We start from the raw sequence: 22,259 nt of genomic DNA on the forward strand, positions 1-22,259 counted from the left end.
TTAGGTTATTAACAGAATATTGAGCAGAGTTCCCTGTGCGATACAGCAGGTCCTTGCTGGTTATCCATTTTAAATATAGTAGTGTGTACATGTCAATCCCTAAATCCCAATCTATCCCTGCCCCCCAACCCTTCCCCCCCGGTAACCATAAGTTTGTTCTCTAAGTCTGTGAGTCTGTTTCTGTTTTGTAAATAAGTTGATCTATATCATTTTTTTTAAGATTCCCCATATGATATTTGTCTTTCTCTGTCTGAATTATTTCACTTAGTATGATAATCTCCAGGATGTGTTTTAAATGGGAAATTAATATGGAACCTAAAAATCATGCTAAGGAATTTGGAAATGATCCAAAAGCAATGTAAATCCATGGAAAGCATTTAAATGGCAAAGTGAAAGGAGCATATGTTTAAAGATCACGAGGGGCCTCTCTACATTAAAGGAATTTTAAGAGCACTGGATAAGTAGAGAGCAGAGATCAATATCAGATCGGAAAAGGCTGCCTGAGTTGGTTAGGCAGTTGACGGCTTTGATTAGGACTTGGATGTGACAGAGGAAATGGGAACCAAGCAATATTTAGGTTGCGGGTTCAAAGTGATTTGGTAATTGTTTGGATTGGGCAGCGTTTCTGAAATACTGCACTACTGACATTTTTGGGCTGGACACGAGAATTTTTAGGGTGTGGAGACATTACAGTTTGGGCCAGTGGAAATGAGAGATGAGGGAATATCACTGGAAAATGTACATAAATACTAAGAAAGTGCGTTTGTGCAGGGTGGTCAACGGTATAATCAGTCTGTTGCCTAACAATATTTGGGACAAGACGAATTTGCACCCTCTTGGCTGCAAGAGGGTGGCGTTAGTTGTGGGAAGTAAGTCCTATCGGCTCATTCAGAAGCAGAAAGCAGATGGTTGCAGATGGCTGAGTCTTTCCCTCTGTAGGTCTTTCTTCTATCAGAGCAAGACACTTTGTCTTTTGAAACTGCCCAGAAAACTCTCTCTTAGGTGGTGTTTCTAGCTGTCCAGTCACATGGGGAGCCCTCGCTTCATTTGAATAGGGAAAAATTAGCATTTGGCTATTGTCAAGTCGGAAATAATGTCTGCTTCACTGAGAGTCTGGGTGTCTACTTTTCTGTACTAGCATTGTCTATGGGCCCTGCTCCGGTGGAGCGTCCCCAGCTTGGAAGATGGAAGAGCTCACTCTTTAAGTGGAGTTTTGTTTGTTTTTTAAAGACTCAATCATTTTTTAAATTGTATTTATTTATTCTGGTTGCGCCGGGTCTTAGCTGCGGCAGATGGGCTCCTTAGTTGCGGCTCACGGGCTCCTTAGTTGCGGCATGCATGTGGGATCTAGTTCCCTGACCAGGGATCGAACCCATGTCCCCTGCCTTGGAAGGCAGATTCTTAACCTCTGAGCCACCAGGGAAGTCCCTCTTTTAGTGGAGTTTTGGATGTCTGTCGAAGGTTTCTGTCTTAATTGTTTTCCCTCTGCCTTGCCTACTGGTACCTCTGTGAGTCAAGCTATATGTATGGGATGGAATAAATCGTTCTTGTGGGGGGGCGTCCAATGTTGTACATTTGATGAGGAGGGGGCAAAGGAGATTGAGCAGTAGAAAGCAGAGTAAATGGGCCCCAGCCACTTCTGGATCTATACCCAGAAGAATTGAAAGCAGGAACTAAAAAGAGATATTTGTGCACTTTTGTTCATAGCAAAACATGAATCACGATAGCCAAAAGATGGAATTTACCTAAATGTCCATTAATGGACTAATAGAGAGATGATAAGTGGTCTACACATACCATGGAATATGATTCAGCCCTAAAAAGAAGGACATTCTGACACGTGCCAGAACATGGATGAACCCTGAGGAGAGTATGCAAAGTGAAACAAGCCAGACACAAAAGGACAAATACTGTAGGATTCCACCTATATAACGTACCTAGAGTCGTTCAAGTCATAGAGACAGAAAGTAGAATGGTCATTGCCGGGGGCCGGGGGAGGGGGAGGAATGGCAAACTGTTGCTTCATGGGGACAGAGTTTCAGTTTTGCAAAATGAAAAGAGTGCTGGAGATTTGAATGCACTTAACGACCATGGGAATGCACTTGACATTACCGAACGGATCACATACGATTGATTGAGACGATAGATTGTAAGTGATGTGTATTTTACCACTATTAAAAATGTATTTAAAAACTTAAAAAAAGAGTAGTAGGGAAAAGGTGGAGATGGTCTCAGGGGAGCCCAAGGAACAGAGTCTTTCTTTCTTTTTTTTAAATTAATTTTTATTGGAGTATAGTTGCTTTACAATGTTGTGTTAGTTTCTACGGTACGGCAAAGTCAATCAGCTATGCGTATACATATATCCCGTCTTTTTTGGATTTCCTTCCCATTTAGGTCACCACAGAGCACTGAGTAGAGTTCCCTGTGCTATACAGCAGCTTCTCATTAGCAGAGTATTTGAAGAATGAAGACTCACAATTCTATCAAGTGGAAGGAGACAGATAATATTGGGGGTGGGGGAAGGCCGGTGGGGGACATATGGGGAAGAGCAAGCATGACTTCCAGGGTGAGCCTGGAGCATGAGTGACCTCAACACCCAGTAGCCTGGAGAGCAGTGAAAAGGGAGCTTCTCTTTTCGGTGAGCTTAGTGGTTGCCAAAAAGAGTATGGTGAGAACAGGGAAAGGGGAAATGATGGCAAGGTCTTCTCTTACACTCCTTAGCAGCTGGGAGCCTTCTTTCCCACTCAACTGCTAGATGCTGCTTCAGTCTTCTGATATTTTAAAAAAATTACTCCAATACCGCCAAATGGATAAAAAGTAATCCTTTACTTTGTCTTCTCCCTCAAAGATTTAACAATTAGCCCAGATTTGGACATCTACTGCCTGAAGCTTTAAAATGCTTACCTATTGACATATATACGATACTATATATAAAATAGATAACTAATAAGGACCTACTGTATAGCACAGGGAACTCTACTCAATACTCTAGTGGCCTATATGGGGAAAGAACCTAAAAAAAAAGTGGATATATGTGTATGTATAACTGATTCACTTTGCTGTACACCTGAAACTAACACAACATTGTAAATCAACTATACTCCAATGTAGGAAAAGGCTGCTGAGCCCTGATTTAAACCATTTGCAAAATAACAAAAAAAATGCCTGTCTATAAAGAACTGATCCCCTTATGATCAATCTGTTGTCTTTTGTTACTAAAAACAAAAATACAATAAAGAGCTCACTCTGCTCAAAAATAAAAAAGAATGAAGAATCAGTGAGATACATTTAAGGGAAACAGTAAGATGATATATTGATACATAATGTAAGATTCCTAGATTATTCCCATAGAAACTATTTTGCATTCTACGTTTTGAGAAATTCTGCATACAAAAATTAAAACTTTATTTTCTGAGCTGTAGTAATTTTATTATAGTTAACTCCTTTTCAAAATAATGAAAAATTTAAAATAAGCTATGTCAATAAATATTTTTTTAAGAAGGGGAAACAGTAAGGTGAGAAATGAAAGCATCCGTTGGAGTTATGGGCAGGGGCTTCATGGCTGAAATAACGCAGTGTCTGTAAGATGTGGTGGTGCGGTTAATCGTCAGGCTGAAGTGGGTAACACTTTCTTTTTCCTTGTGCAGGAACCTTGTGGGTGACAGAGATCGTCAACCTGATCTGCAACAAGGGGGATCCTGCCTGGGTCCAATCTGTTGTCAGCAGTGAGCCTTCGACGTGGTTAGAGACTAAAGCTGGGCTTCAACGTATAAAGGATCAGAAAGACCCATGATTCTACATCTCCCATCTCCCCATTCAGTTGTTCCTCAGGTCATTCTTCAGTTCCAAGGTCAAGGTGAGTTAATGATGCAAGGTCAGTTTGGGTCACTTCTTTGGTTATCCTGAAGGCCTGTGTTTTAGGGACAGAGTTAAAATGTGACTCAGGTCCATCGACAGGTGAATGGATAAAGAAGATGTGGTACATATATACAATGGAATATTACTCAGCCAAAAAAAAAAAGAATGAAATCATGCCATTTGCAGCAACATGGATGGACCTAGAGATGATCATCCTAAGCGAAGTTAAGTCAGACAAAGACAGACGTCATATGATACTGCTTACATGCGGAATCTTAAAAAATGACACAAATGAAATGAACTTACTTACAAAACAGAAATAGACTCACAGACATAGAAAACCAACTTGTGGTTACCAAAGGGGTTGGGGGGTGGGGGAGATAAATTAGGAGTTTGGGATTAACAGTTACCCACCACTGTATATAAAATAAGTAAACAACAAGTATAGCACAGGGAACGATCCTCAATATTTTGTAATAACCTATAAGGGAGAAGAAGCTGACAAAAATAGATATACATGTATGTATAACTTTATTTACAAAACAGAAATACACTCTCAGACATAGAAAACAAACTTGTGGTAACCAAAGGGGAAAGGGGAGGGTGAATTAGGAATTCGGGATTAACAGATACACACGACTGTATGCAAAATAGATAAACAACAAGGTCCTACTGTATAGCACAGGGAACTATACTCAATATCTTGTAATAACCTATAATGGAAAAGAATCTGGAAAAGTATATATATATATATATATATATATATATATATATATATATATATATATATATATGAATCACTTTGCTGTGCAACCAAAAATGAATAAATACATACAAGGAAGAAAGAAAAAATGTATGCAACTCCCTCAGACAATCGTATGTGACGTGGTAGTGGAAGTATGATCAAAATATTCTAACATCACAGTGTCTTTCATAATATTAATATTGTGCTATGTTTCTATTTGTTTGCTTGTTTATTGTCAGGTATATTTATCTTACTGTGATCACCATGATTATGAAGACCAGGTTTATTTTTTAACTTTTTTTTTTTTTTTTTTTTACCATTTTACACCAACCTACCAGAATGCTTAAAACAATATAGAGATTTAAGAAAATATTGGATGGTGGGCATGTAAATTGGTGCAACCAGTATGGAAAACAGCATGGAGGTTCCTCAAGAAATTAAAAATAGAACTACCATTTGATCCAGCAATTCCACTTCTGGGTATCTATCTAAAGAAAACGAAAACACTAATTTGAAAAGATAGATGCACCCCCCCATGTTCAATGCAGCCTAATTTACGATTACCAAGATATGGAAGCAACGTAAGTATCCACTGATGGATGAATGGATAAAGAAGATGTGAGATATATATATATATATATATATATATATGTATATAAACGTATATATACATACATACATACAGTTGACCTTTGAACAACATAAGTTTGAACTGTGAGTTTCATTTATACAAAGATTTTTTTCAATAAATATTGTACTGTATTTTCATTTTATTGCTTTTTATTTTTTTATTTTTTAATAAATTTGTTTTATTTATTTATTTTTGGATGCGTTGGGTCTTCGTTGCTGTGTGCGGGCTTTCTCTAGTTGCGGTGAGCAGAGGCTACTCTTCGTTGCGGTATGCGGGCTTCTCATTGTGGTGGCTTCTCTTGTTGCAGAGCATGGGCTTCAGTAGTTGTGACACGCGGGCTCAGTAGTTGTGGCTCGTGGGCTCTAGAGTGCAGGCTCAGTGGTTGTGGTGCACAGGCTTAGTTACTCCGCGGCATGTGGGATCTTCCTGGACCAGGGATCGAACCCGTGTCCCCTGCATTGACAGGCGGATTCTCAACCACTGCACCACCGGGGAAGCCCCATTTTATTGCTTTTAAATTAACTAAGCGTGGGGAGAAGTTTGTGTTCGATTAGAGAGCACAATATGTAGAATCAAAAGAATCAGGGTTTGAGTCCTGATTCTATCCAAACTGTTTCCGCTTCCTGCCCTTGGGTGAGTATCAGTTCCTTTGCTTTTGAAGCAGAGACAGCAGTACTTGGGTTTTCCACCGTGTAGGGGGCAGTACCCTCAACCTCTATGTTGTTCAAGGGTCAACTGCACAATAGAATATTACCCAGCCATGAAAAAGAATGAAATCAAGCCATTTGTGGCAACATGGATAGACCTTGAGGGCATTCATGCTTAGTGAAATAAGTCAGATAGAGAAAGATAAATACCACTTGATCTCATTTATATGTGGAATCCAAAATTAAAAAAAAAAAAAAAAGCTCATAGATACAGAGAACAGATTGGTAGTTGCCAGAGGTGGGTGGGTAGTTGCCAGGGTGGGTGGTGGGCAAAATGGGTAAAGGAGGTCAAAAGGTACAACCTTCTAGTTATAAAATAAATAAATTATGGGGATGTGATGTACAGCCTGGTGACAATAGTTAATAATGCTGCGCTGCATATTTGAAAGTTGCTGAAAGAGTAAATCTTAAGCATTCTCATCACCAGAAAAAAATAATTCTGTAACTATGTCTGGTGACCAGTGTTAACTAGACTTATTGTGGTCATCATTTGGAATCATTATGCTTTACACCTGAAACGAATATAATGTTGTATGCCAATTATACCTAAGTAAAATAAAATAATAAGGAAAGAAAATATTGAATGAATGAAAGAATACATGAAACAGGAAAACAAACCAAAAAAATAAAAAAATAGCCCAAGACCACACTCTGTGAAATGATTATGACTTTACTCCAGAAACTTCTGGTTTGAACCTCAGTTCTCCAGATTTTGTCTATGAACAAATAGTGCAATGTCGTTGAAGCTCCATTTTTGTGTGCTTAAACCAGCAGGATTTATTCATCTGTGCTAAGGACTGGGAGGAATGTGATGATTAAGATGACCTCGAGCCACATCTGGAAGGAATGTATAGATCATTTGAAAAAAGACCAGTAACAGACAAAATTTGTTAGTTTCCGTAGCGACCACGTTTTCTACTGACAGCCTAGCTTAGATCAGAGCCTAATGCATACTCAATGAATAACATCTATTTTAAGAAATATAATAAGTAGATTAAGAATCCGCTTATTGTTGTTCATCTATTTTGTATATAGTAGTTTGTCTTTGCTAATCCCATACCCCTAATTTATCCCTCCCTGCCTTCCTCTTCGGTAACCGTAAGTTTGTTTTCTAAGTCTGTGAGTCTGTTTCTGTTCTGTAAATAAGTTCATTTGTGTCGTATTTTAGATCCCACATATAAGTGACACCCAGCTCAGATTATGACTGCAGTGGAGTAAAGCAGTGATCAGAATTGGAAATGACCTGATATAACACTTGATCCAGCATGTCCTAGCCCAGGTTTACTGACATAAAACTAGTTCCTTTTTTTAAAAAAAGTTTGTCTTGAGAACCCTGAAAGTTTGTTTCCTCTTGAGGTTTCACCATCTACAGCAGCATGAGTTTATTCATGCCATCATTTTGAATTTTATAAACGAACCCTTAGATACAGTTGGCCATTCACATCTGTCTGATTAGTCCCTGGGAAATACTGATATCGTAGAAATTCCTAGGAAAAGATAGTGAGGCCTGGAACATGAAATTCCAGGAATAGCAATGAATAGGGCAGAGTCCCACTAAAACTCAGACTTCTTCAAAATGTAATAACATCATCTGCCTCTCAAAACTTTAAAGACCATCATTCCATGTATCATAAGGTTCTTACGGGCAGAAACAATCCGTATCTTATACGCTGCTCCTTCTATAGAATCTAACTCAATGTCTGGCCCGTTGTGGGTTCTAAATATATTTTGTTAAATAAATGAATTAAAGACTAAATTGTAGCCAGACACTTTAATGGCCGTTGGCATTTTCTCCATTTGTGAAAAGCCTGGAGCAAGGGAAATGGATACATTTATTCTCATTTTCCCTCTCTTTTTAATTTAAGTGTATTTATATAATGAGAAATCCCAGAGATGTTATTACTTCCGGTTATCATTTCTGGAAAATGGTAAAGATTATCAGAGAGCCGGAATCATTTGAAGAATATTCAGAATGGTTCCTTCAAGGAAATGGTGAGTTTCACTCAAAATGTGGACTCCAGGCGGAATGGGAAAGTTTCTGCGTCTCATCCCCAGGTCTTACTGTCCCATGATTTAAACAACCACATTGTGATCGAAACCTAGATGTCGCTAAATCTGTAGTCCCTCCTGTTAACAACAGAAATCTTAGCCAATGTGCTTTGTGTTCCCCCCAGCTTTTTCTAAATATGATAAACATATAAAAAGATAATTCAACACACTCAAAATAAGAGAAGTATGAATTCAAACTACAATGATATACAGTTTCTCATCTGTCATAGTGGAAAGTGTATGCCTTTCCTCTCATTGCTGTAACAAATTACCACAAATTTAATGCTTTAAAACAACAAAAAATTGGGAATTCCCTGGTGGTCCAGTGGTTAGGACTTTCACTGCTGAGGGCCCGGGTTCAGTCCCTGGTCAGGGAACTAGGATCCCACAAGCCGCCTGACGTGGCCTAAAATGAAATAAATAAATAAAACAAAAAAGTATCTTACATTCTGGAGTTCAGAAATCCAAAATATGCCGTATGGGCTAAAATTAATGTGCGGGCGTGGCTACATTCTGTTCTTGAGGCTCAAGGAGAGAATTCACTTCTTGCCTTTTCCAGCTTTTAGAGGCTGCCCACGTTTCTTGGCACGTGGACCACATCCTTCCACACTCTGCTGTCATCACGTCTCCTTCTCTGACTCTGACACTCCTTCCGCTCTCATATAAGGACCTGTGATTACGTTGTTTCTACCTCGATAATCCAAGATAATCTCTCCCTTTGAAGATCCTGAATTTAATTGCATCTTCAAAGTTCATTTTGTCATGAAAAGTAACGTATTCAGAGACTTGGGGATCAGGCTGTGGACACTTTTGTGCGGCCATCATTCTGCTCTAGCACAGCTAGCATTCAAAACATTTGACTCACGCTGTGGCGGTGAGACTCTGGGTAGACCAACACGCTCATATGTTGCTGGTGGCATAGATAACAGTACTAACCCATGTAGGGTCATCTTGCAAATTCTAGCATTCTAGCATTTACGCTTTCATGTTTAACTCCCCTTTCTCCAGTGGAAAAAAATACACTAGCAAAAATACAAAAAAAAAAAAAAAAGTTGCGGCGGGAAGAAGGAGAAGATGGATTTACTAGACTATTCAAATGATCCTCATTTGTAATAGCAAAAAATAAAGTTGCCACCAAATATATAATGAAATGCTACTCAACTTAAAAAAAAAAAAAGAAAGATGGAATGTTGCCATTCTATTACAGAGTGACCTCTAGAATCCACTGCTAACTATTTTAAAAATTGAGATGTGGAGAGAAGTTTGTAGCGTAGGCTACCAATGAACAACGACGGAGGACAAGTACAGGAAAGGGCATGAGGAGAGAAGAGTTTGGTAAAATTTGGAGAGTTGGGTGTGATAAGAAAGAAGCAACTAAATGAGGTGGACGGACCTAGAGTCTGTCATACAGAGTGAAGTAAGTCAGAAAGAGAAAAACAAATACCGTATGCTAACGCACATATACGGAATCTAAAAACACCGTACTGATGAACCTAGTGGCAGGGCAGGAATAAAGATGCTGACAGAGAGAACGGACCTGAGGACACAGCGGGGGGAAGGGGAAGCTGGGATGAAGTGAGAGAGTACCATTGACATATATACACTACCAAATGTAAAATAGATAGCTAGTGGGAAGCAACTGCATAGCACAGGGAGATCAGCTTGATGCTTTGTGACCACCTAAGAGGGGTGGGATAGGGAGGGTGGGAGGGAGGCCAAGAGGGAAGGGTTATGGCGATGTATGTATACATATAGCTGATTCAATTTGTTGTACATCAGAAACTAATGCAACACTGTAAAGCAATTATACTCCAATAAAGATACATATATATATAAAAAAGAAGCAACTAATATCTGCCTGGTCACCATCAGAGACAACCTTAAATATTGTATGAAAGAGCTTGGTGTTTGTTTTTTGGCTGCTCCACATAGCTTGTGGGATCTTAGTTTCCCGACCAGGGATCGACCCTGCGCTCTCAGCAGTGAAAGTGTGGAGGCCTAACCACTGGACCGCCAGGGAATTCCCCAGAGCTTGGAATTTAACTTATGCAGTATTTTGATTAAAAAAAAATATTATTTCCGGGCTTCCCTGGTGGCGCAGTGGTTGAGAATCCGCCTGCCAATGCAGGGGACACGGGTTCGAGCCCTGGTCTGGGAAGATCCCACATGCCGCGGAGCAACTGGGCCCGTGAGCCACAACTACTGAGCCTGCGCGTCTGGAGCCTGTGCTCCGCAACGAGAGAGGCCACGATAGTGAGAGGCCTGCGCACCGGGATAAAGAGTGGCCCCCGCTCGCCGCAACTAGAGAAAGCCCTCGCGCAGAAACGAAGACCCAACACAGCCAAAAATAAATAAATAAATAAATCAAATTAAAAAAATAATAATAAAAAAATATTATTTCTGAAGAAAACTCTAAAATTTTGGATCTGGATTTCCATAAAAGATATTTTTAAAGGGCTATAATGCCAAAAGAAATTAAACACCTGTTTTAGTTGTGTCAGCTTGTCCAATGCTCTGGAATCCTATCTGATCCCCTTGTAGAGCCACAGAGGAAACATATTTTTAACAATTATTACAATTTTTCCTATCACACACATGCTCCTCCTGGCCATAATCTTGGATGTTCCTGGATGAAATGCTCTCCTTTAAGAGTTTCCAGGGGGCTTCCCTGGTGGCACAATGGTTAAGAATCCGCCTGCCAATGCAGGGGACACGGGTTCGAGCCCTGGTCCGGGAAGATCCCACATGCCGCGGAGCAACTAAGCCCGTGCGCCACAACTACTGAGCCTGCGCTCTAGAGCCCACGAGCCACAACTACTGGGGCCCGTGTGCCTAGAGCCCGTGCTCCACAACAGGAGAAGCCACCCCAATGAGAAGCCCACGCACCCCAACAAGGAGTGGCCCCTGCTCGCTGCAACTAGAGAGAGCCCGCACGCAGCAACGGAGACCCAATGCAGCCTAAATAAATAAATAAATAAATTATATTTAAAAAAAAAGAGTTTCCAGTGGGGACTTCCCTGGTGGTCCAGTGGTTAGGACTCTGTGCTTCCACTGCAGGGGGTATGGGTTCGATCCTTGGTCGGGGAACTAAGATCCCACAAGCTGCACGGCCAAAAAAAAAAAAAAGAGTTCCCAGTGTCCGTGTTCAGACAGTGAATGTTCAACATTTTACCAGCAGAAGGAGGACCTAACTTCTAGAAGCTTCCGTTTCCCTATTGGATTTGGGAGTGTAATAATTGAGACTGTGCTGAAACCTGCTCCACACCTGTAAGAGAAAGAATTAGGTGTCTTTATTGCAAGGTAGAAAAAAATCTTGCCTTTTGGTTTTTTAACTTCTTGGAGTTTATCATCTAATTATGTCAAACACAACTATCTCTCCTATTTAATTATACCAAACCCTTAGTTGCAAACAACCTTAAACATAAAAAACAGATCAAGCAATTATAATTAAATATTTATTTATTTGGCTGCGCCGGGTCTTAGTTGCCGCATGCGGGTTCTTTTTATTTGCGGCATTGGAACTCTTAGTTGCGGCATGTGGGATCTAGCTCCCTGACCAGGGATAGAACCCAGGTCCCCTCCATTGGGAGCGTGGAGTCTTAGCCACTGGACCACCAGGGAAGTCCAAGCAATTATAATTAAACAGGATAAATAATTCAAGCACGTCTCACTGAATCCAAAATAAGAATTCAACGAGCTATATTCCTGTAGGAATAGCTGGAACCATGGGATTAAACAGAAGATCTTATATCTCTGCACTTTTCTGCTTGAAATTTTCATTTTCTGAACAAAAAAAAAAGATGTGATACACACACACACACACACACACACACACACACACGGTGAAATACTACTCAGCCATAAAAAAGAATGAAATAATGCCATTGGCAGCAACATGGGTGGACCTAGAGATGATCATACTAAGTGAAGTAAGCCAGACAGAGAAAGACAAATACCATATGATATCACTTATATGTAGAATCTAAAATATGATACAAATGAACTTATTTACAAAACAAAAATAGACTCACAGACATAGAAAACAAACTTACGGTTACCAAAGAGGAAAGTTGGGGGGATAAATTAGGAGTTTGGGATTAGCAGATACAACTACTATGTATAAAATAGATAAACAACAAGGTCCTACTGTATAGCACAGGGAATTATATTTAATATTTTGTAAAAAACCACAATGGAAAAGAATATGAAAAAATTTTTTTCATTTTCTTTGTCTCAACATAGTTTTCTGCTATTTTGGTTCACATGATATGAAAGAGAGCTGACCATTCCTGAATTGGGGAACTTATATAGTATTGTGCAGTTAATACAAGGAGAGACAGAAAGTTTCCTCTTTTTTTTTCCTCCAGAAAGTTTACTCTTGGTATGAAGACCAAAAATCTCAGGGGAAGAAACACAGGTTTGCATGTGTCTAATGCCTTATTCAACAATGTCTAAGTGACAGGATCACTTGACCTATGACTCCTCAAATGCACATTGTGAAAGGAAAAAAAAAAAATTTCCACACAATGTGCTGTTCCAAAGGTTTGGGATGGGTGAAGGACATACAAAAGACATGTGTTTCTGGTATAGGGGAAAGAAACTGTATTCATAGCAGAAAGAACAAAGACACGGACTCCAAATTAGAAGGGGTTTAAATTTAGCTCTTTCATTTGCTAACTGAATTCTCTTTACAGTTCAGAAATCTCATCACAGGTAGATGTGACACATTTTTTTTAACTTTTTATTTTATGTTGGAGTACAGTTGATTAACAATGTTGTGATAGTTTCAGGTGTACGGGAAAGTGATTCAGTTATGCATGTACGTGTATCTATTCTTTTTCAAATTCTTTTTCCATTTAGGTTGTTACATAATATTGAGCAGCGTTCTCCGTGCTATCCTAGGTCCTTGTTGGTTATCCATTTTAAATAGATGCCCATCTTAAATACTGCATTGTATATGGCACCCACCTGGTGGCCATCCAGGCAGTAAAGGCAGAAATTCTATTTCTCATGTCAACGAAGAAGAAAGGACAAGTATTCCCCCCACTTAGCTCACTTGCTCATCAGACGCATAGCGTGTGCATCAAGCGGGCAGCATTCCCGGGGCGGTGGGGTCCACGAGAGTGAACCAGGTACTTCTCTCCCCGCTTCTCTTGCAGTGCTATATGGATTGTGGTTTGACCATGTTCACAACTGGCTGCAGGTGAAAGGAAAAGAGAATTTCCTGGTGATATCGTACGAGGAGCTGCAACAGGTAACCATTCTCTCTAGCTCCATCTCATGGCTGTCTATCTTCCATCCATTCTTTTTTGTAAATTTAATGAATATATTTTTTAACATCTTTATTGGAGTATAACTGCTTTACAATGGTGTGTGAGTTTCTGCTGTATAACAAAGTGAATCAGCTATTCATATACATATATCCCCGTATCTCCTCCCTCTTGCGTCTCCCTCCCACCCTCCCTATCCCACCCCTCTAGGTGGTCACAAAGCAACAAGCTGATCTCCCTGTGCTGTGCGGCTGCTCCCCACTAGCTATCTATTTTACATTTGGTCGTATATAGAAGTCCATGCCACTCTCTCACTCACCCGTTCTTTAATATTTCTATTCTACCCTTTCAATCGGATCTTATCCCTGGGAGGAAATCAAGTAGGGTCATTTCTTCTTTGACCTCCTTAGGTTGTACATATTCTTTCTTCAATTTTCTCATTTATTTCTTTTTACAACATTTAATGCAGGCACTGACGAAGAGTTTAGCAACATATTTTGTTTAGTAAGTTTAGCACATACTGAGGGCTATCAGTGATTTCATGGCAAAAATCTGAAGCAACCTGGGCACCCAGGGGCAGTGTCCGGTGGGTATGGGAGGCAGATGGGGCTTGGCAGGGTCAGGATAGAGGCAAAAGTATTTACATATTCCCAGACCGACTGATAGGAATTGAATATGTCAGTATTCATAGGAGGCATTCGCTGACCTCCAGAGAAAGTGGCCGACATAAATTTTTTTTAAATTAATTTATTTTTGGCTGCGTTGGGTCTTCGTTGCTGCGCGTGGGCTTTCTCTAGTTGCGGTGATTGGGGGCTACTCTGCATTGTGGTGCATGTGCATCTCACTGCAGTGGCTTCTCCTGTTGTGGAGCACGGGCTCTAGGCACGCAGGCTTCAGTAGCTGCGGCACATGGGCTCAGTAGTCGTGGCTCGTGGGCTCTAGAGCGCAGGCTCAGTAGCTGTGGCTCACGGGCTGAGTTGCTCCGCGGCATGTGGGATCTTCCGGGACCACGGCTCGAACCCGTCTCCCCTGCATTGGCAGGCGGATTCTTAGCCACTGCGCCACCAGGGAAGCCCGTGGCCAACGTAAATTTAAATAGACTGTCTCAGGACTTCCCTGAGCCACAACTACTGAAGCCCATGCGCCTAGAGCCTGTTGTCCGCAACAAAGAGAAGCCATTGCAATGAGAAGCCTGCACGCAGCAACGAAGACCCAACGCAGCCATAAATGAATGAATGAATGAATGAATGAAGGAATAAATGAATAAATAAATAAATAAATAAATTTTAAAGAGTAAAGTAAAAAATAAATAGACTGTTTTTTTTTTTTAATTAATTAATTAATTAATTTATTTTTGGCTGTGCTGGGTCCTCGTTTCTGTGCGAGGGCCTTCTTTGGTTGTGGCGAGTGGGGGCCACTCTTCATCGCGGTCGCGGGCCTCTCACTGTCGCGGCCTCTCTTGTGGAGCACAGGCTCCAGACGCGCAGGCTCAGTAGTTGTGGCTCACGGGCCCAGTTGCTCCGCGGCATGTGGGATCTTCCCAGACCGGGGCTCGAACCCGTGTCCCCTGCATTGGCAGGCGGATTCTCAACCACTGCACCACCAGGGAAGCCCTAGACTGTTTCTTATAAACACTCCTCTGTCCCTACTTGGACTGCACATTTCCAGACGAGCATGACGAGCTCATCCTCTTCTTGCTTTGTCTTATTTTCTGTCTCCTCCTGGTCCTCACTCTCTGCTGTCTCTGTTTGCTCTCTTTTTCCCGATTGTCATTTTCTTTCCACTCTCTGTGGTTCTCATCCTAGGACATACAAGCCAGTGTAGAGACGCTCAGCCACTTCTTGGGCAAGAAGCTAAGCCCAGAAGAACTGAATGCAGTCCTCAAGAATGTATCCTTCAAGACCATGAAAGATAATAAAGTGAGCAGTTGTTCCCTATCACCTGATATCTTTATGGATCAAAGCAAAGGTTTCATGAGAAAAGGTAAGAGAGCATTCTTTAAAACTGAAGTATATTTGATTTACAATATTATATTAGTTGCAGGTGATTAGTTGCAGGTGCAGCATAGTGATTCAGTATTTTTATAGATTATACTGCATTTAACATTATTACAAAACAATGGCTACATTCCCTGTGCTGTACAATATATCCTTGTTGCTTATTTATTTTATACATGGTAGTTTGTACCTCTTAATCCCCTACTCTTATCTTGCCCCTCCCCCCTTTCCTCACCCCACTGGTAACCACTAGTTTGTTCTCTATATCTGTGAGTCTGTTTCTGTTTTGTTATATCCATTCATTTGTATTAGTTTTTAGATTCCACACATAAGTGATAAAATACAGTGTTTGTCTTTCTCTGTCTGACTTATTTCACTGAGCATAATACCTCCAAGTCCATCCATGTTGTTGCAAGTGGCAGAATTTCATTCTTTTTTTATGCCTGAGCATTTGTAATTTTAAGACCTGGAAGAAATGGACAGAGAATTCCCCTGCTTCTGTGGATACACTAAGATATGGGGCGAGGAAAATATTTGAGTCTCTAAAATCACAAAAGTGGCGCCTGACTTGGAGAGTTTAAGGAATGATTTGGGATATTTATAAGGTCATAAAGAAAACTTGTGAAGATGAAGCACTGCCTATGAATGATGTATCTACCTGGCCCCACTCATGTCCTCGGTGTTGGTCGTTGTGTAGAGCACCCTCACGTTTTCTGGTTAGAGAGTTCCCGCTCACAGCACTGCTGTGGTCCCTTGCCCCATGGAGTGACCCTCCCTTTACAAGTATTGACAACGGGAATATCTGTTCCACCAAAAGGAGCTGGCAATTAGAAACCCTGGGAAAAGAAAAATGAGGGGAAAGACATGTGACTTAGCTCCAGGCCAAACCTTCCATTGAGACCCTATACTAAAGACCAAAGATGTTCACTACACAGAAGGAATGAGGGTGTTGACGGCATGTAGTGGGTAGTTTCCATTTTCAACCTGCAGTTTACAAGAGGGGGGCTGGGGAGACCTCAAGGAGAAGATGACATGTGACTGGTTTGCTCGGTTACCCAAGGGAAGGGCATTCTAGGTAGAAAAAACTGTAAGGTACAAAACACTGGGTAGTGCTGTTTGCGGTGATACTCAAGGGTGGAGAGTTAAAAATAAAAGGAGAGGGACTTCCCTGGCGGTCCAGTGGGTAAGACTTCGCCTTCCAATGCAGGGGGTGCAGGTTCGATCCCTGGCTGGGGATCTAAGATCCCACATGCCTCGTGGCCAAAAAACCAAAACATAAAGCAGAAGCAATATTGTAACAAATTCAATAAAGACTTTTAAAAAATGGTCCACATCTAAAAATAAAAAATAAAATGAAAGGAAAGAGAAGGCATGACTTGGGAGTAGCAATCAATCACAAGTACACCATATCTACCTACATGACCCAGGGTAAGAGCAGCGTGGGAGAAAAGAACCTCCACTGTCCTAAAGAAATGTGTTGCTGGTTAAATGAGGTATACGTGTAATATCCTAACACAGTGCCTGGCATATGAGAAATTACTTCATGTAGGTTAGGTGTTACTGCTGTTGTGGTTGCCTTTTGTGATTATTCAAGCCTCACAATATAAACAGATTGCAAACTGGAGACTCAAATATACTACCAAACCAGTGGCCGTCGGACTCTGGACAAGAAAATTTTAACCACTCGGTTATATTGCCTGCAATTTCCAGTTCAGTGTTCGTGACAGATTGGCAGTGGCGACAGACACAGAGGACGCTCAAGTGAAGTCTTGAGACCTTATTTATAAACCTGATCTGGACTTATTTTTTTGTATGTTTGGCAGGAATCATTGGGGACTGGAAAAGTCACTTTACAGTGGCCCAGAGTGAAGCTTTTGATAAAATTTACCAGGAGAAGATGGCTGGGCTCGCTCAAGCCCTATTCCCATGGGAATAATGGCCTTATATTCCTGGATCAGATGTAAATGCTGAATTTCCTGATGTTCTTGTGTTCGAGCACGCTCATAGGAAGCAAATTTTAATCCTACAACTCAATTATATGCTTCATTGAAAATAACCATGTTCTAAGAATACTATTTCATCATAGGTGGAAGTCATAATAAAATTTAAATTTCAGTGCCATAAATAAAGTTTTAATGGAACACACATACATGCACACACACAAAAGAATCATGTTCCTTATTAACTGTAAGCCATGCCAGCTTCAAAAAGTTATATAATATTTCAAACACACAGAATAAGAAAGAAAACAATATTTTAAACCTCATATGAATTCTAACCTGTTAAAAAATAAAAGTTGATACTTTCCCATATTTGTGAGTATATGAAAGTCCACCACAGAACATTACATATATTAATATACTTACCTCTTCTTCTGTAGCCATTCCCCAATCATATTTTCCCTCTGTATCTTTGGCATCTCATAATTAATAACTACTCAGAATTTAGTGTGTACGTTTCTGTAGGGGATGCCTTGTTCAGATCACCACACCTACGCACTTATGCTCCAGCCGCTGTGAGGGAGCCTGCTGAGGGCTTGCAGGTGCCCTCTTATCTGCAACATTGCTCTGAGCAAAACGAGAGACATCTTTCCTGGAAGATTAGGCTTCCCGAAAAACAAACGGCATGCAGCAAATGACTTGCAGAGATAAATACAAAAGACTAACACCGTGCGCTAGGAAAGGAGCAGATTCGTGGTGTGCTTTGTTGTCAAGCTCTCTGGGGGACGAGACCAAACCACATCTGTGTTTGGCTTCTTCCCCAAGACCCACCACTCACCCCCGCCGTGTTGTGCTGGCCTCACTCCTTTTCAGAGCACACTCATTCATTGAATCATTTATACAGAAGCACCCATTTCAAGCTCTGTTTCTAAGAAACCCAACTCAAAAAACCTAACCCCAGAAGCCATCCTAGGAATAAAACTGTGAGGATGGGATTCTGGAATTGATCACTTACCAGCCAGACAACAATGAGGACCCCAATACTAGCAGAGGGGAACATACACACAGACCCTGGCATATTATCCCAGGGCAAATCCTAAGGGTTTTTTTGTTGTTTGTGTTTTTTGGCGCACCACGCGGCATGCAGGATCTTACTTCCCTAACCAGGGATCGAACCCGTGACCCCTGCAGTGGAAGCGCGGAGTCCTAACCATCGGACCGCCAGGGAAGTCCCCTGCTAAGGTTTTCACTACTGTGTTGGGATACAGGTGGAAAGGGCTGACCTGTCATGTGCAGCATCTCTGGAATGTGATTGTTACAGGGGGAACAGTAACTCTTAGGACTGTGGAATTAGGTGCCTTTTGAAAAGTGCCACTAACGCAAAAAGCAGTGGAGACAATGACCTCAGATGGATTCATCAGGGTTGTAAATGTCACCAAAAACCCGGCCTCTGTTCACTGGTGCCGAATAAAAACACAGAGACAGAACCTGGAGGATTAGAAAAGAGTAGCTTTATTACTTTGCCAGGCAAAGGGGGCCACAACAGGCTAACGCCCTCAAAACTGTGCCTTGATTCCTGGGCAATAGGAAGGGTAAGTCTTATAGTTTCAGGGTGGAAAACAGGGCTGTAGAAAAGGATCGGGGCTGACGTGGTCTTGCATTCTTCTTTCCTCCTGGAGACATTGGGATTATTAGGGCTGGCGTCAGGTGGTTCCGGAACGGGTTCTGGTGGTCCTCGAGGTTATCGTTCCATGACGTTCTTTCTGGAATGAAGAATGCTCACAAAGGAAAGGAGTGCTAGGGAGTACTGTCTTGGAGGAGTAAACATCAGGTGCATAGTACAGCTTTAGCTAGAGGGCAGTCACTATCAGAGTGCAGTTAAGCAAGAAAGAGAAAGGAAAAATAAAAAACGTCTACAGGGGCTTCCCTGGCTGGACATCGAGCCCTGGTCCGGGAAGATCCCACACACCGCAGAGCAACTAAGCCCGTGTGCCACAACTACTGACCCCTGCGTGCCTAGAGCCTGTGCTCCGCAACAAGATAAGCCACCGCAGTGAGAAGCCCGAGCGCCACAACTACTGAGCCTGCGCTCTAGAGCCCACGAGCCACAACTACTGAGCCCGCGTGCCACAACTACTGAAGCCTGCGCCCCTAGAGCCCACGCTCTACAATGAGAAGCCACCGCAATAAGAAGCCCGCACACCACAACGAAGAGCAGCCCCCCACCCCGTTCCTACTCGCCGCAACTAGAGAAAGCCCGCGCACAGCAACGAAGACCCAACGCAGCCTAAAATAAATAAATAAATTTATTAAAAAAAAAAAGTCTACAGGAGGCCAGTTGGATGGGTGGCAAGAATAAGGGCTGAATAAGGGCTAACATAATGGGGGTGCCTCAACTAGCTTCTGCTACAGCATAAAGGACAGTGCGGGAGTGGTGTCAGCAAGACGGTGAGACAGGAGGCCCTGTCCCCGGATGATAATGATGTGAGGGCTCTGGAAGCCAGGAGAGTAGTTCCAGTCGCCACATGGACCACGGAATCCAAGCTCAGCCACGTCGGACAGGACGAGAACAGCCTCACCCTGCCCGCATCACCGCTTCCAAAGCTGCCGCATCTCAGTGCCGAGCCCCCTACCCCCAGCCCTTCTCACCCGGTGGGGAAGGAGAAAGCCAAGTGAGGGGCTGGCTTCTCCAGCCTTTGAGACCCGCTGCTTCGACAGACCTGCTTCTGTCTCCTCACACACGGAATGTGAGGAAAGCCACGTGGCCGTGGCCTGGGGGCAGCGAAGATCAAAGAAACGGGGTACGGATGGCAGCAAACCCGCTCGAGGGTCTCAGGGACCACCTGGGCGCCCCAACGGATGGCACAGACTTCACGGACTGGCTTGACCCTGCAGAACCGAGGGAGACACCCGGTCCTGACGCTGGTCCATCAGGAGGAGGGAAAGAGGTGAAGCGGGTACCCATCGCCCCAGCACTTTGGGGCAGTGCCCTGGGGAGAGGCTGGCAGTGCTCCACACCTGACAGCCCTGTTGAGGCAGGAGATAGATGGGCCCCAGGCGGAACAGCTGGAGTTTGTCCCCTGTGGGCAGATACTCCAAGATGAAGAGGACGAGGAGCTGAGCCCTGCCCAGAGAAGACACCACGTTTCTCATTCTCGAGGTCAAGGAGACCTTCCCGACTACACATGCGCAGAAAGCCTCCTTGGAGGTCAAAAAGGGAGTGATGTCAGCCTACCCAGAGGCCTCTTCGCAAGAATCCACTTTGGCTGAGAGATGCACATGCACACATGGGAGGACCCTGAGATAAACCAAGTACGGACTCAGAACCAGGCAAAGCAAGATGACTGGCCAGAGGAAACTCGGAAGAAATGCCCCATGTAAGTGATTCAAACTACCACGAGGGCGCGACTCTCTCTGTGAGCCCTCCCGTGTGTGCCTATTCACATGTACTTTTTCCTCCTAATAAACACTTGTTTCACTACTTTCCATTTCTTTGTGGAAATTCATTTTCTCCAAAGCCATATGGGCCAGGGCCTCGTCACTGGGCACTGGTCTAGTGGCGAGGATTCAGTGCTCTCTCTGCCATGATCTGACTTCAGCCTCTGGCCGGGAACCGAAATCCTGCTTGAAGCTGCTGCAGGCTGAGGGCACCTGAGATCACTGTGGCATAGAGGGAAGACACACAATCCTAAACATCCCCTCCGGGAGGGACCCCCAGAATCTCCAGCCGGGCTGTCTGCTGGAGGTCCTTCCCTCCTGAAGCCAGTCCATAAAGACTGGAAGAGGCAACTGCTTCTCAAAGTGCAGACATCAACGCAAGGCTACAAAGATCACGAGGAATCAGGGAAACAGGACATCATCGAATGAAGGAAATAAGCCCTAGTGACCGATCCCAGAGAAATGGAGATCTACCAACAGCCTGCTGGAGAATTCAAAGTCATCGTCCTAAAGAAGCTCCGTGAGCTACAGGAGAACAGAGATAGGCAATAAAATGGAATCAGGAAAACAGCAGATTTTTTTTCCTTTACAATTTTGTTTATTGAAGATTAATTTTCTATTCAACTTCAAGGTCCACAATTATAAAGCTTAACTTGAAAAAACAGAGGTGAGTTTTGACATTTAAAATTAGTACAAAAACGATCTGTTAACAACCATAAGGTGAACAATATAGAAACAATTGCATCTCAAAAGCATGTTAGGAAAACAGCAGATTTTTTAACATGAAAAGTTTGGATTGACGTCAGCAAGAAGGGAACAATCATCAACTGGGCTCAATCACCATAGACAGGAAATAAATCTAGGCAAGGACAAGTAAGGAATGAGAAATAACCATGTTTCTAAACCTCCCCTCCCCATGCAACTCTTTCCCAAGTCATTCTTAAATTCCAAGGCCAAGGTGAAGCTAATAATGCAAGGTCAGTTTGGATCACGTCTCTCTGGTTGTACTCTGTTTGTGGGACAGATTAAAACTTGATTCAAAGTGAGCATATCAGAAAACATTGTTCAAAGTGGCATGTTTGTATATTAGATAATTTCCTTGGTATTGCTCCAGAGAACACTTTGTCTTCCTTAGCTAAGTAATAAATCTCTGTTGCCCCCTAGTGTAAAGTGCCCAACATTGAGTTGTCCACGTGGAAAGCAGCTCAGTTACAAATCAGCACTTAAAATTCAGAGGAAATATGGGTTTGGTGTTTACATTTGAAACCCAATGGGAACTCCTCTAATCATGACATCTATGTAGGGCATGTCTTTCCCAATCAACTGCTCCACGGTCCTGTGATGCGTAATTTCAGGAGCTCCAGAGGAAGGTTCTAACTTTGAATATCCCTAGAGATATAAATGTGGATCTGTACTCTTCTTATAGTTTAAATCATGTGATACAAAACACATTATCTAAATTGCACAAAACTCTCTCAACCCATCTTTTGTGATGTAGTGGATGAATGATCAGAATATTCTTATATCACAGTGTGTTATATCTTATGAATGTTGTACTGTATTTCTATTTGCTTGTTTACTGTAAGGGTCATTTATTTGACTGTGACCTCCATGACTCTGGAGA

The 22,259-nt window shown here is 42.2% G+C and overlaps 1 long non-coding RNA gene across 1 annotated transcript; it reads left to right on the forward strand.

Moving 5' to 3' along the window:
• Positions 1 to 3,657: 3,657 nt before the first annotated feature.
• LOC137753906 (uncharacterized) lies at positions 3,658 to 17,278 on the forward strand. Its single transcript, XR_011071625.1, has 4 exons — positions 3,658 to 3,856; positions 13,150 to 13,244; positions 15,066 to 15,243; positions 17,081 to 17,278. It is a non-coding gene; the product is annotated as an uncharacterized lncRNA (long non-coding RNA).
• The last annotated feature ends 4,981 nt before the right edge of the window (positions 17,279 to 22,259 follow it).

This window comes from Eschrichtius robustus, chromosome 19, assembly GCF_028021215.1.
Source record: "Eschrichtius robustus isolate mEscRob2 chromosome 19, mEscRob2.pri, whole genome shotgun sequence".
NCBI lineage: Eukaryota > Metazoa > Chordata > Mammalia > Artiodactyla > Eschrichtiidae > Eschrichtius > Eschrichtius robustus.